The sequence below is a fragment of the Heterocephalus glaber genome, unplaced genomic scaffold (genome assembly GCF_053883595.1).
Source record: "Heterocephalus glaber isolate CG9 unplaced genomic scaffold, H.glaber_assembly_v1.0 deba00000936, whole genome shotgun sequence".
Taxonomy (NCBI): domain Eukaryota; kingdom Metazoa; phylum Chordata; class Mammalia; order Rodentia; family Bathyergidae; genus Heterocephalus; species Heterocephalus glaber.
Window position 1 is genome coordinate 2,349,586 of NW_028258172.1, and position 11,382 is coordinate 2,360,967.

At 37.4% G+C, this 11,382-nt stretch overlaps 1 pseudogene; it reads left to right on the plus strand.

The window, feature by feature from the left end:
* Positions 1 to 1,143: 1,143 nt before the first annotated feature.
* On the plus strand, positions 1,144 to 2,657 carry LOC101714066 (rho-related GTP-binding protein RhoQ pseudogene; annotated as a pseudogene).
* The last annotated feature ends 8,725 nt before the right edge of the window (positions 2,658 to 11,382 follow it).

Genomic DNA, 11,382 nt, shown 5'->3' on the forward strand with positions numbered 1-11,382 from the left:
CATCAATCAGATTGACATGGTCATGAATCAGAATGGTTGATCAATTAGGTTGATGTCATTTGATATCATATCTCATGCACTCACTACAGTTTGCATCTTAAAGTATCACCAAAGACCCATCTATTAAAGGCTTCCCAATAGTTTGATGCTATTGGGAAGTGGTTGAAACTTTAAGAGGTGGAGCCTAATACTCTAGAGGCCTATGGAGGCATGCCCGTGGAGTAGATTGTGGTAACAAGGTCATTTCACCCCTTCTCTTTTGTTGCTAGTCTCCATCAGATGACAAGCTTTGCTGTGCCCCATACTCCATCATCATATATTGTCTCAGTACAGGGTTAATTGAGTAATTGAAATTTCCATAACTGTGAACCAAAATAAGCTTTGCCATTTATAAGCTGATTATCTTAAGTACTTGTTATGATAATGGTAATCTGACACACAATTTAAGAAATTATAGTTTAAAAGGGTATCATTTGAGGCTAGATATGTAGATCAGTGAGAACGCACTTGCTAGCCTATAGGAGACCCTTAGCTAAAACATCATCATTATAAAAATAAGAGTATGCTGTTGATTATTTTGCAAAATAGTTCCAGTCATTCCTGAGCATTGTTTAAAAGGTTTTAAAAGATTCATAATAATCACAGATAGATTCATCTGGATTTTGTTTATATTATTGGACTTTGTTCAGCCTTTTGGAAATTGTGAGGTATCACATCATAAAGACCCTTTGATACACTGTAAGCTCAGTTGTGATTTTCTGCATCCAAATTATTAAAATCCTCTAACTGAGTATTCCAATTTGCCTTCTTTGTAAATTATTGAGCCCTTCCTTCAGAGGCTGATTGATAAAATTGGAAAATACTGGAGCATAATTTTGACTATTTAGTTCAACATCTTTAGTAAACCCTATGGGGTCATCAGATGAATGAGGAAATTTTTTATAATACTCTTGAGTTCATATATGACCAATGCTTCTTATATTAATGCCAGGCCATTGCCTATGTATCAGTTAATGGGTTCTCTTGGAAAGGAGCACAGAACAAGTCTCAGGAAGATGATACAGAGCAGGTTGGGTTTCATCCACAGTAGTAATAGGAGAATGTAAAATATCTTCATGAAGAAAGGACAAAGGGTAGTTGAACATGGAAATCTTGGCAAAAGAGGTTATAGGAGTGCTTGAGAAGTAGGGAGTGAAGTAAGAAGAGCAGTGGATGTAGAAGAAGCCTCTGAAGTCTTTTCTTTTTTAGCTCAGATAGCTATCTTTTTAGTAAAATAGTTTCTGATAATTTCTTATTATTTTCTTAATGAATAGGCCTACTGACATTTCCTTTGAGTGCTATAAGTACTATAAAAAGGACAAAAATTTTTGACTTTTATTAGTACATATTTACAGTGCATAATTATTACATTATTGTAGGGGATTGGTCCATGTACATAACACATTTCAATTCCCTTATTTTTCTCCCCTTACTCCACCCCTACAACTTTTATATTTTCGGCATAAGATTTATTTACTTATAAGACTTTATAAATTAATTATCATGTATACAGATTGAAAATCAGACTAATAGGCCAAGGAACCTATAAACATATGAGACAATTATATTAAATCAAGGTACACTTTTAGATATCTTGTCTGCACTGGGTTAAATACCCTTTTCTCTTTTTTCCTATTACTGCCGAATATATATTATATATAATATATTATATAATATATATACATATATGCATGTGTGTGTGTGTGTGTGTGTGTGTGTGTGTGTGTGTGATATTAAGCTAGCATGTCTGAGTTACTTCACTTAACGTCATGCAAGGGCCCCTCCTCTTGGCCACCCTCCACGAAGTTGCCATCTCCCCCGGGCTGGAAGGTCTTTTGATCTGGCTGTGCCTCCTGGGGAGGTCAGGCCCAGGAGAGGCGCGGGCGCCTGGCGGCAGGGACAGCAGGTGCGCGGGCACGGGGACCCGGACCGGCGTGGGGACCCAGGCGGCAGCGACCAAGGCGGAGGCAGCGGAGGCTGCACTCCGAGCCTGTCGCCCCCTGCCCTCCCCTCCGCCGGGGGGCGCCGCTGCATGGGGCTAGGGGAACGGTGGGGGCGGCCCCCTCAGGTGAGGGATGGGGCGGTGGGCAAGATGTGCCTGCTCATGAGCTAAGCCAACTATGCCTTCCCCGAGGAGTACCTGCTCACCGTCTTTGACCACTACTCCTCAGAGTCACTGTGGGGGGCAAGCAGTACCTCCTGGGACTCTATGTTGGGACAGGAAAACTATGATCATCTGAGGCCTTTATCCTATCCAGTGACTGATGTCTTCCTCATATGCTTTTCCGTGGTCAATCCAGCCTCTTTCAAAATGTGAAAGAAGAGTGGGTACCGGAACTTAAGGAATATGCACATAGGAACTCAGATTGATCTCTGAGATGACCCCAAAACTTTAGCAAGACTGAATGATATGAAAGAAAAACCTATATGTGTGGAACAAGGACAGAAACTAGCAAAAGAGATAGGAGCATGCTGCTATGTGGAATGTTCAGCTTTAACCCAGAAGGGATTGAAGACTGTTTTTGATGAGGCTATCATAGCCATTTTAACTCCAAAGAAACATACAGTTAAAAAAAAGAATAGGATCAAGATGTATAAACTGTTATTTGATTACGTGAAAAACAACTTCAGTGGCCAAGAAAACTGTCAATTTCTCTCAGAAAGCATATGAAATGCTACAGCGATACCCAGACCTCTTGTAATGAAGTAGTTTCAAACTTGAAAGAAAGCAAAAACCTGTCCTCAGAATTCTATAAAGTTCATTAAGAATGTTCCTTAAAGGTCTAAGAAGCAGCAAACAGAATCTGAAGCCACAATCTATTATAAATACTTTATTTCAATTAGAAGGTACAGTCTCTCAGGGTTTTCATAGTTTAAAAAGCTATAATCACATCATGTTGAAACTACATTAAAAAAAAAACAGTGCTGTAAATGGAACTGCTTGGCTTTGACCATATACATTTCTGCACAGCCCTTACAGAATCTGCACAAAGAAATATCTTCTCCCTTTGCTTCAGCTAATTGTTCTTGTATGTAAGTTGCTTTCTATTCCAGTGTATCCAGAGTGGTGAAATAACAAGGCCAGCCACGTAGCCAAAGGTTGCTCCAAGTGTACAGGAGATGGGCCATACCTGAAGAAAGAATGTATGAGATCTAAAGGGAAAAGACATTTATTATTACCTGAGCACAAGTTAAATGTAAACTAAATATTTCTGTATTAAAGCTTTATATGCTTTCTTAAAGAATGCCAAAAGTGTAATAAGGTCATAACTGCATTTATCATCACCACTAAAAATGTACACATTTTAGTTAATGTGAATTAAACTGTAACAAGGCTTCTGACAATTGTAGATTTAGTTTGATGCTCCCCAAATTGCATGAGATACACGCTAAATTACAAATTAAAATTTTGGGTCAGACTTCACCATAATCATGGACTCAGGTGAGCTCTCTGAAATTAGCTGGTAATTTTTAAAAATTCCTACATTGGCTGTATATATCAAATGATGAGAACTGTGTATGCTGACCAAAACACAAGAGAACGTTGATTTATGTTAAAGAGGCAAGATCTAGAATCTAAGCATGTTACATGGAATTTAAAACAGAGCAGCTGCTTCTGTAATAAAACTGTTACCTTTAAGATACAGATATTGCAACTATAGCAGAAGTTATAGAACCACAATTTATGTACACACTCAGAATGTAAGTTAAACAATACTACTGGCTTTCAAATACCTATTCTCTCCAGTTGTATTACATTTCACAATATTCCATTAAGCCAAAAGTAGATAATGTTGATTTAATTAATCCCAGGGCAGTAAGTATTTGTTCCAAGGTGAAAGGCTCTGCTTAAAAAAAAAATTGGAATCATTTTTCATGTTCATCTGTAAAGCTTATGTGGTACTGGAGCCATTTCTCCTCATCATCTGAGGGAACAGGCCTTAGGACTGTATTAGAGTTAAACATTCTTAATAACTGGTACTGTTACCTAATCTACCTTCTTTGTTTGGTCTACTGTGGATCTGCCATGTTCCAGATGCCACACAACAGATAGTAGTGCTAGACAAAGCGTGTGCCACCTAATGCAGTTTAGAGATGCATAATCTAATCCATAATTTCCCCTAGCCTTCCTTACATTTAACTTGCTGTTGCCTAAATTATGATTTGTTTTTGGTAGGCTTCTGTTAATTTTTATGATTTGTACTTACAGCTATGTGAATTGCACAGATTGGGTAATGGAGCACTAAACATTTATACTTGAAAATGACAGCCTTAAATGATTATATCAGTCACACATCTAGGATGTATTGTCTTTGTATGTGAGCTTTGTAGAGATTTTTAAAAATACAAGCATCATCTTCCCCATTCAATAGTGGAGAGTCTACTGGATAACTAGTCAGAAGCTTTCTCTCAGAACTGGACATTGGATATCTTCCTTCTCTCAAGAAATGGTGGTTCACACTATCATGGTAAAATGGAATCTTCTGTAACTTTCTCATTTAATGATGGTCTATTTTTAGGTAGATTGTATAAATCAATTAACATATTATCTGAGTTGTCCAACACATGGTATAAAGGAATTAAGACAGTAAAGTATTATACATTTCCTAGTTGCCTTTGGGAATTTGAAGGGGATTTCTTTTTCAAATTTACATCTTTGAAACCCTTCACACTTGGTTTACTAGGCAATGAAAATTAAAATCTATAATTTGTCCTGCCCTAAGAGATGGATTAGGAATCCAGAAACACAAACGTGTCATCTGCTTCTTGACTGGGCCTCTGTTTCCTCACCTTAAAAATATGGAAGGTAGAAGAGAGGATCTCCAGTGTCCCTCCAATTTATCAGTCCTTAGTGTCTTGTTTCCTGATCACAGAAATCATTGCTGGATACCACATTCTCCAGATGGTAAGGATCATGTAAACAGACTTTCAGAACTCTAAGCGAAGATGATTGTATCATCTGAACCTGAGGTGACTTAGGTGCTCTATTGACCTTGATGGGATTTGGGGTTTCCCGTTGCTTATTCAGAGCTTTTTAATTACTTTAGTTATTTAGTGTTTCCTTTTGCAATCCTTCCTGCTACTTAAACTAAAAACCAAAGATTTGTTTTCTATTCATAAAAAGATTGTAGAAAAATTGCCTTACTTTTAGAGACATGTTTTTTCATTAAAGGCTTAGGTTTTAATAGAAATTCAGATGAATCTCTGGAATGACTCTTTCAAACTAGTGAACTATTTGGGAAATAAAATACACTTCAAAAATACTTTATTGACATGAATTTTGCTAGTAAATGCAAATATATTCCTTCTAATAAGGTCATGTATGAAAGAACTGAAAAGAGATTTGTAGTTAATCTGTTTTTGCATATAGTGAATTAGTTATAAATTTCTTAAAAGAAATTTTAGGGACTCCCTAAAATATTATTTAATACTTTGCTAATTTACACCCTTATTTTATCCATATAGGTACATTTTAGGCTATCCATGTTGAAAAATATTTCCAGTACGTAGAGCTTGAATTAATGGTATTTGTCATGAATTATCTTAGTTAGAGACTGCTTATGTTTGATTTTTAATTATTTTAAATACCAAATTAAATACTGGTTTGTTGGTTGTTGCTTTTAAAGTGATTGTTACTTTTAACATTGCCCCTTCTTAACACACGGGATTACAAATAAAATGATACACATAGTTTAAAAAAAACATCATGCAAGGGGCATCCATTTTTCTACAAATGACTGAAGTTTATCCTTTTTTATGGCAGAGAAAGTACTCCATTGTGTATAAATACCTTATTTTTAATCCACTTGTTTGTTGATGGTTATATAGGCTGTTTCCAATATTTAGCTATTAGGCATTGTGCTAGTACAAATATGGGTATGCATATATGTGTGTGGTGTGATGTCTTTAACTCTTTGGGGAAAAAACCTAGAAGGGGAATATCTGTGCCAAATGGAATTTCTAATTTGAGATGATGGAGCAGTAAGCAGCAAAAAATCAGCCTCTCCAAGATTCAGAACCCAAACACTGGAAAATAACAGCTTGGATATCAGGAGTACTTTAGGTCCCCAAATATCTGTAGGGAGAATAATGGGGAATAAAAGAAAGAGAGAGAAACAATATTTAATGTGTGAGGGGGACCAGGAAGAATCTATCTCTAATGGATAGGCTTCAATGAACTCCATGATGGGCCTGTGTGGTACACTGCCCTGTTGATTAGGCCCAAATCAGGCTGTAAGCAGTGCAGGCTTTGAAGATTTCACCCCACAATTGGCCTGTTTTAGGAAGTGAGTCTGACCAAAGCCTACGTGATTCATGAGAGCACCTCAGATGGCATGCAGGTTAGCATAACCTCTCTCCCAATGACCACATCAGAGGCTATAAAAATGGCCGTAAAACTGTGGGGCTCTGAGATAACACAGCAACTGAGGTTAAAGTGACACTCAAATTCCATTCCCAGAAATGAAACCTTAACTGTAAAGACAAGGTTAATTGTTAACCACATCATATATCTGGTCTGTTCTGTTCCTAACATAAAAATCCTTTGTCTCTTCTTTTACAAGCATTGCCTGCATCAGCAACTTATCCTTAGCAATCACGTGTAACCCCCTCATTCCAACTTAATGAATGATTCTGTAACCAATAAATATCAGTGGCTCTGGCTGTTTAGGGTCTTTGCTTGCTCAGCATTGACCATCCTAGTTCCCTGTTTCACCTTTATTTGTCTCTAAGTCTTTCTTCTTACCTTGTATCATAGCACTGAGAAGAAGATTAGGATCAGCAGGCATCCACTGTAGGCCTGCTTTTATTAATCAGCCAGAAGCAGAGGGGAGAGGGTAGTATACTATTCCAGGAACAGTGACTGTGGTAAGTTTAGAGTATCCAGATAGCGAATAAGTTTAGCATTTCAAAGGGAACAAGGTAAAGTCCTTTCCCACACTGAGATGCCTGCATATTTTATTGTCTCCAGTAGAAGTTATCTTGCTTTATGACTTTCCCACATAGCCAGGAATTCTGTGATCTTTCACATACTTCTCTGTTCCTGAGGCAAGTTAACACTGACCCTGGGACTGCAGGACCTGTTTCCTGGCCCCCACCAATCAATCAATCAATCTATCTATCTATCTACCTATCTATATAACATGGCTGGTCCCTAAAAGTTCCTCCCTTTTGTTTTTGTAATAGTAAGAGTTGAAATGAAACAGTGTGACTTGAGGTCGAATGGTGTCTAGGCATTGTCATTGTTGGATTTTTTTTCCCCTGTGGCAGACTAGGATAATAAGCACAAGACAAACACCAATTAATATAATCAATCTAATATAAAATCTAAAATGAGGTTTAAGATAATTTTATGGATTAAATTGATGAAAGGTGTCAGCAAATTTATCCTAATTCTGAATTTGCTTATCAAAATTTGAGTCTGTTGATAATACCTCCTTTTGTAATGACTATACTAATCATTATATTATTATGTATAGCACCCTGTATGTGTTTTTTTTATATTCCCAAGGATATGTAGATTGTATATACATGAGAGGAGTTATACAATACTGAGTAATATTAAAATTATACTGGAGACTCTGTTGTAGCTGTAAACTTTCTATTTGATCTCCCATCTACATAACAGTACTCTCTAAGACACTGATTTGTGATTGTAATTTTTCATCAATAGAGTGTTGTATATTTTAGGCTCTGTCTGTGGTTTTGGTCTAATTATCTATAAAATTAGCAAGAGCTACAGAGGATGTAGCAACACTAGAAATTAATAATACCAAAGAGAGCAATAACCAATCTTAACATATTTTTTGCCTTATGTACAAGATGGTTAAAGATTGCAGCAAATGAAGAGCAGGGTTGTCAGTCCGTGGCTCCATAAGATTTACCAGAACCCAGACTCCAGGCATGTGCCCTAGGGCCAGTAAGGTTTTGTTTACTAGTGTTCCAGTTGATACACAATGACTTAACATACATTGCCTGCATGTGAAAATGGTGAGATTCTGTTCAATAGTTTTGTATAAGAAAACATAAGGGCTATATATGCCAACAGAGAACTGAACAGTTCTGGTTTTCTCGATATGAATGCTAGAAGTATTTGTAGTGGCTGTAATTATACATGCTTTCCATTCCTGGCCAATATAATAGGGAAGAGCCAAATTCCAGAATGTCTTTTGTAGGGGCCCAGTCCTGGCATTAATAATGGCCTGGGACTATGGGCAGGTAAAACCAGTTTCATGCCAGGCAATTGTCCATCAGGCAGGGTGTACACAGTCCAAGGTGTTTTTCCCCTAATTATTGGTGTACTAGTCCCAGCAGGTCTCACACCAAGGGGAGCAGTTATCATCTCTCTCCTCTAATCTCACAAAGGCCCCAATCTATAAACTCAAATTGGTTTAGGTACATTTTTAATCCCCTCTCTCCTCTATAAGAGATCTATAGTGGAGGAACATGGTCTTAAATATTACTCCAAAATGTATATCTTGTACAAGGAGGGACATTGAGTGTAGAGGAGTTAATCTATTTCCCTGAGATGTTAATTGATCCCATTCTAAGAAATATTAATTGTTTATCATGACAGGCCATCCAAAACTGTGGGATATTCAGGCAAACAATAATTAGATTTTAAGGATTAATGTTCAATACATAAAAGTAGATATAGAAAATGTGATGTATAATTTAGAAGAATGTTGGAAGCCATGAACACAGGGGCTATATGGGGCCCTAGAATCCAATCTAATTGATCATGATAAATTTCTGAGGGAATATCAGCCTATGTAAGAGGTCATAACAAAGGAGGGTTAGCCACATATGCCCAGTACTCCTTTCTGGACAGAGGCCTTATACATATAGAGCAAATGATGGCCAATATGTCAATGAACATATCTTCTGAAGTATGTAGAAGGCATTTTCTTATTACCAGCCTTTTAACCTCCTGAATTGTTTTCTTCACTTGTCTCCAAGTCATTGGCTTTGTTTTTTGTGTGGTCATCAACAGCTGTGGAGTCTCCTCTAGGATCATCTGTAAGAAGGCTTGCACTGGCGGCCCTGGTAGCAACAGATTCCACCACAAATCTGGAAATTTCTTTCCTCCATGGTCACAAGTTCTGGGATGGCATCCATAATGGTGTTCTATTATCTGTCAATATACAAGTATACCCTCATTCCCATGTTATTAACTACACTGGGCCATCCCACTTTCCTGTTTGGAAATCTTTCTGTAAGACACATGCTCTAGGTGCATGTGTAGATTTATCTTTCTGCCAATGGAGTTTGGATAGAGTGTATTTATTTTCCACAAATGGATTTAAAAAGTTTAAAGTAAAAGTAGCAACAATTAATTGAATTGTGGAGGTAGTCATACCCCTCCTTTTGTTTTTGTAATTGTGTTTTTGAGGAGAGATGAGTACACTCTACTATTGCTTGCCCTTTAAAGTTGTAGGGAATGCCTGTAAATGTGTTTAATATGCCAGAGCTGAAAAAAGAAGAAGAAAGCTTTATGAACATATAAGGGGATTTTTGAGACTGTTTAAACTGGCTGAGTGTGTTTTTAAGATCTATTATATTGTATAGGCTCTTTAGATTATCAGTCTGGGCATTTATTTTTTTGATGTAAAATAGACTTTTAAAAACAAGTTTTTATCCTCAGGAATAAAACTCTAATGTCTCAGTCTTTAAAATGATATACGTTGGACAAAAGAGTTGTACATATTTATTTTGAACCACCAACAACCAAATTAATTTTAATCTTGCAAATTACTAGGTCTGCACACAGTCATTGGCACCTCTGGAGTGCCTGTCTTTTAGCCTAGGCCATCTGTACATGCCTGAGTTGCCTGCCTATGCCAGGACCTACAACCAGGACCCCGGGGAGCCTCCAAGGCTGCTACCACAGTAGAGCTTGGATATTGTGGGTTCAATTTCTCTGGTGCTCTGCTGGGGGCTCTGACCACTGCACACCACCTGCCTTGCCTGAGCTGTGGGCACCCAGCTCTCACAGGCCCTGTGGGTTGTATCTGGAAGGCATGAATATATTTAGTACACCATGAAATTAGCAATAATGAGTACCACAGCTATATGAAACTCTTTGTCCCTAAATTTAGTGGGTTTTTTTGAACAGGGATCAAACTCAGAACCTTGCAAGTAAGGCAGAAGCACCAATGAGCTAAATCCCCAGGCCCTCCTTAATTTAGTTTTGTAACAAGAACATATTGTTTTTCCCAAGGAAAATTTGATCTTTTGAAATGACCAGTGTAAACATCACAATAATACATTTAGCAATGTTTATTGGGGTGAGTCTCTCATAAGGCTAAGGAAACCACCCCCTGGTGGTTCCCTGTAGTGAACAAAGGCTGGAAAATATTTCCAGGCAGCTGCTCCTTTATTTACCAAAGGGAGCCCTATCTAGTAGTCTCTCCAAGCCTAAGGGTCCCCATTTAATTATCTTAACAAATTTTTAGATAACCTATGAAAACAAGATCATAACAATTAAGACAACATATTCAACCAATGAAAGATATCTGAGTTATTATACAGAGACAAGAATATGTATTTTATTTGTAAAACCAGTCTTGACATCATTTTGATCAGCAGGCAGCCTGGGTGGAAGCATGACTTTAACTATTAACTTTTATCTATAAGCCAAACTACATTATAGGCAAATACTTTAAAAATCTAAAAATGGAGAAAAAATTTGTTGAGCTCAAACAAAACACCTGGAAGATTGGACAGACAAATGGACAAACACACATATATAAAACACTTTGTTTAGAAAACCAGAGTGCAGAACTAGGACAAAGAATCAACAACTGGGACCTCATCTTATTAAAAAGCTTCTGCACTGCAAGAGCAACCACCAACAGAGATAAGAGACAACCTACAATGTGGGAAAAATTTTCATCAGCTGTTCCTCAGACAAAGCACTACAATCTAGAATATATAAAAATCTTTAAAAAATTAGACCCCCCCCAAATATAAAGACCCAATTCAAAAATGGGTATCTGAAATGAACAGACATTTCTCAGACAAAGAAGTAAAAGCAGAAAACAAACATATAAAAAATGTTCAACATCACTGGTCATTCGAGAGATGCAAATGAAAACAACATTGAGATTCTACCTCACCTCAGAATGAATGGCTGCTCTCAAGAAATCAACCAATAACAAATGCCAACGGAGTTGTGGAGAGACAGGAATCCTTCTCCATTGTTGGTGGGAGTGCAGACTCATGCAATGACTGTGGAAATCAATATGAGATACCTCAAAAAACTAGGATTAGAGGTCCCACTTGACCCAGCTATACCTCTGCTGGCTATCTTCCCAAAAGAATTAAAAGAATAATACCACACCA